A 5427-nucleotide genomic window follows, 5' to 3' on the forward strand; every position below is an offset into this window, starting at 1 on the left:
GCAAGGTTCACTATCATTTGGATACAGTGTACACCTATTTGCTGTCACTTAACTTTCTAGCAATAGCAGCAAACCAAATTTCATACAAATTATACCCTAACATCTTATAATGGACAGGGTACACTGAACAAAGTAGGCATGTACAAAAGAAAAGAGGGAATTGTGTTTTGTCATAGATCTGCTCAGTCAGGTCAAAGCTGGAGATAAACAGCAAAACAACTGTAAAATACATAAACATGAGAATGTGAGAGGGAGAAAAAGAGAGAAGAGATACAAGAAAAAAATGAGAAAGGAGAGAAAAAGAGAGAGAAGATAATATATGGTGATGTTTGTTTTTCTAAACTATTTTCCTACATTCTGGATGTATTGGCGATGTGTTTCAATCAGTAATCTTTCCAAATATCTTCAAGTTGTACTGAGATAGGCAGGGGAATAAATAAAACCTGAAGATAGCTGGAGAGAACACCAGCTGAAACACAGTGTCAGCAAGACTTCCAAGATGAAAGGAAAATACTCTATAAGAACAAATCATCTCTGGAAAATACAGACAATCAATATCTAATGTTGGTTTATAGACTTTTTATTTACATTTCTGTATAGTTTGCCATGTTGCAGTGTATTAATTCATCATTCTGGTTTCATAATATATATATATATATATATATATATATATATAGCATTATTTATATGGGAGAAAATCTATGATTAGACAAACATGATAGACTGTTTTTATTTACACGTCTTAAATTTTAAAATAAATCCCACTAGGTAGTAGTAATGTCTTATGCAAAATATGAATGTAAAAACAAAAAGAAAATTATATATATAAATACAAATATCTTTGTAAATTTGTTGTTGTCATCATAAACAATAATAATAGTAACATTAATAGTAACTGTAGTAAAGAGATTTTTCTGCAACTAAATGAAACTGTCACATGATAACCTGATGCCAAAATATGCCCAATAGATCTTCAGATAGGAAGAAGAGAGCTTTTGCGTGTATGTGTATTTAAAACAAAAAATTAAAAGGAACCTTAAAAATTCAGTTTGATTTTGATTTTTTTTTTTTCCGTTTCTTTATAAATATTGGCTTATAGTGTTATTCTAAAAGAGGGATATAGAAAAAATGGGTGTAAGAGAATATAAAATTATCTGGATTTTATAACCAGTAAATTTGATAACAAGAACAGTTGGAAGGCATTTGTTGTTGTTTTTGTTGTTAATAAATAAATAAATAAAATAAATAGATATGGAAATTTCAAGATGAAATAAAAGGGGTTAGGGGTGGGTAGATTAGAATTTGATTCTTCAAGAAGTCATTTCAATGTGTTTTGAATACTGTTCAGCTGAGATTTGCTAAATGCTGATAGAGAAAAAGAATGAAGTTAGTGTCAGTTAAAATCTTGCCTGGGTACTCTTATCTATTTCTGTCACATTCTATTTTCGCTATCCACTAACTGGTAAGTATACACATATATAATTCAGGTCTTTGCTTGGAGCTTTTCCAGATGAGCCAGTTGTCATGGGCCTATGATTTTGAAAGAACCTTCTCCCATTAAGTAAAGGCAAAGGGAGGACTCTTTGGTAAAGAATTTCCTCTTTTTATAAACTATGCTTGTTCTTTTATTCTGTTCTGTTACTTGTAGATACATCATATACACTAGACATATATATTTTTGCCTATAACTCATACAGAAATTATATATATTTATATATAAAACAGTTTGATTCAGCTCCCAGTGACTTGAAGTTTCACGGGCCTTTAACAGAAACCATTCTTTCAGCCTCAGATTACTGAATCTCTTTTAAATACTACATGTAACTCCTACTAAAAGTGTTGAGTGCTTTTTTCTTTTGTTATTCACTCATATATATATATATATATATACACACATGCATATATATATATATATATATATATATATATATATATATATATATACACACATATATACATACATATATACTTATATATATACATACACACACACATATATACATATATGCATATAAATATATACATACATATACACATATATACATTTATATATACATATATATGCATATATACATACATATATATATATATTGAATATACATACATATATATATGTAGTACAAACTACTAAAATATTTGGTCAGTATTATGAGATGAGAGCTACATTTCACACTGGCCTGGACCTAATTATGGGGCCTACATTTCACATCTGGTCATGGTCTATTATCATCTTTGCATGGTCCTCTATGTATGTATTTGTATTTAAAAAAGACCTCTCACAACCATCAGTCATTACAATAATTATGATTTTGCAGTGACACAACAGAATTTTGAAATATCTTGAACAAGGTAGACTGGATAGCAGAAATATGAGGTATACTTTGAAAGGTTAAAAATGGCTCAAATAGAAAAACAGAAGAAAGTAGTGGTTAGTTCAATATCATACAAATGATGTACAGCTGGTGACTGATGGATGTAAGGATTGTAGTGTAGCTAAAGAAAGCCATTGCAATATTTAAAACTTTTTTGGAAGAAAATAATATAATAATTTCTTGTCTAGGCACAAATCTCAGTGTATTTTGTGGAAGGACAGGCTAGTCGATTAAATTGACCCTATTACTTAACTAGATACTAGAAGGACTGTAAAGTAAGGGCTTCTTTGGTGGGAATTGAACTCAGAATGTAAAGGGCTGTAACTGAAAATGTCATACAGCATTTATTTCATCCAATGCTATAAAGATCTGCTCTTGAACTTGAGAAGAAGGCATTTATCTTTTTGACAAACTCTATCTAGTTCGTCGAAAGAAATACAAGATCTGAAACATAGAGCAGCTTTGCTTTGGTGTTTAAAGTGGGAAGTTATGAGAGGGAAGGATTGGTCAAACGATTTTCAATCCAATGATCCAATACATTAAAATATTGAAGTGTAATTCATTACAAGTTTTATGTGTAGGTAATCAGGCAAGTCTACCCATTCCATGGAAGAACTGTATGAATTTCTATAAGTATACTGACCCACACACGTGCACACGCACACACACACATCACAAACTCAGGGAATGTTTTAAAATATCAAAGATTAAGGCAATATCTGCTTACAAATGTGCTTTGTGATTTAGTTGGTATGAAATCGTTCATGTATTGAAAAATAACTTGAAACTTTTCAATAAGTCCCTTATTCTGTCTGATAAAAATAAATCTGAGAATTTAAAACAATTCTATGAATAAATAAAATAATGGCAAATTCCCATTATTAGCACACATGTTCATTTGTTAAGAAATAATTCTCACTGGAAGTGCTGAGAGAAGTTAGTCTTAAGGAAAGGCACAACAGTTGAAGGCAAGCTAGAAGAGAATGAAGACTAACTACTTCATAACTAAGTGTTAATGTTGAACTAAGTATAGCCTTATATGAAATAAAGGCTGTTGTTGCAAAAATCAGAGTGAGGGAAGAATGACAGATACTTTAGCTTCTTTGTAAAATGCTATTAATTCAAAGAGGAAGACCAAACTCTACAAAGAAAGAGGTATATACTTTTAAAAAAGTCAATGTTTTAAAAGGGAAGAGATAACAAAACAATATTTATTTCCTGAATTAATAGATTTAAAGATAAAAGACCCTCTTCTTTGGAGCTAATTTATTATATTCAAATAAAATGGAGTCAGTGTTGCTGCAAACAGTAGGTCAAATGTTTATAGCACATTCACATTGGGCTTTCATCATTTGGCAGTCAGAAATCTAACAAGAGAGAAACCTATGACATGGGCCTTTTTTGAGTGCCTACCATGTTTACCAAAATGACAAAAATAATCTCCAAAACATAAAGGAGATAAAAATACTAATTATTTTAAGTAGAGAGAAATATCAGTCAAAATGAACAACTTTTAACTTAGAGTGGATAGCACAGTCAAATGGAAAGAAGTTACTGCTTGGCATAAAGGAGTTAATTCAACATGTTAATTACCAGTCCTGGAACTCAACTAACTAGGTTTGGGACAAAGGGACTCATTATATATACATATTTAATTTTTTTCTTTTGTTTTGTAATTTTTCAATGCATTGAATATTTTATAAGAAAGGGGGATAAAAATTCCAGTTCACTGATTGTAGTTAATTGGTTTTTTTATACAAATATAAAAGGGAACTTTTGTTCATTTTTTTTTTGTTTTTGCTGTAAAAATGTAAAAAATATAACAATATTTTATGGAATTAAAAAAAAGGCAACTGTCCAGATGAATTAAAAGACAGTTCTAAGGCAGTGGAAGATATATATAAATATATAAAACACTAATCTCAGAATGAGATTTATGAGGAGAAATAAAAGTGGGGCTTTGGCTTAGATATGTTTCAACAGGGATTCTTCAAGGTTACATTTCATCAGTGCGGAGGTGAGCATAATTACAAAAGTCACCATTTGAAGTAAGGTTCAAGTAGATTGACAACAACAGAATCACTAAAGCAGTTAGTTATACATTGTTATTTTTTCTCATTTTTTTTATTTATTTATTTTTTTCATGTGTAAAAAATTTCATTACAAAAATATGTTGCACAGACTCTCGCTTCCTCTACAGAGGAAAGAAACCTCTTTATAATACAGCAGTCCTTAGTCAAGTCTGTGAGTTCTATGTAATTGTAAGAAGAGGAAAAAAATCCACACACACAATTGCCACCACAAATTATAAAGAAAAAAAAAATAATAATAATGAAGGTGGAAGTGTAGAATTTTAATGTGAGCTGTGACAAACTTGATAATTACATATGTCTATCTGCATTCATAAAAGCACATAGGTTTCCTTTTAATATATAGGTGTAGTGAAAAAGTATACATGTTGAATAAGTACTCCAGAGAAGATGGAGAAATTTTATTTTACAACCACCCACCATGTTATATATGTTTATGGGTGTGCGTATCCTATGTGTGTATCTTATATAAATGTATTTGTTCTATAGAAATTTAAACCCATTTAAAGAGTTCACAGCATATAGTTAACTTTTTCTAAAAAATTTTTTTTTCATATTTTCAAATCTTAAGACATTGTTCTTTCTAGTAATTTAATTCTTTCTAAGAGTAAAAGTTGTGAAAGAAAACATTCTTCTGTTGTGCTGTTAAGTTTTTCATTCTGCAACTTATCTATGGCACTATATGTTGTCTAAATGACAGCAAAATGGACATTCTGGAATGTTTCTTTCTTCATAAGGGCAGATTCAGTAACAAATAACTATAAAATAGTTGGAGACAGTTGATTTTTCTTCGTACGAAAATAAAGTAGTTTTTTGTGTTTTTTAGTACTTTTTTATTATTAAAATCTTAACTTCAACTTTTCAGAGCAATGGCTTCTTTGTGGAATTCTTTTTTCTTTTAATTTTTTTCTTTATATACAAGTATATATATATTTTTTTTTTCAATTTTTGGATACAATTATATA

The sequence above is a fragment of the Octopus bimaculoides genome, chromosome 3, assembly GCF_001194135.2.
Source record: "Octopus bimaculoides isolate UCB-OBI-ISO-001 chromosome 3, ASM119413v2, whole genome shotgun sequence".
Lineage (NCBI taxonomy): Eukaryota > Metazoa > Mollusca > Cephalopoda > Octopoda > Octopodidae > Octopus > Octopus bimaculoides.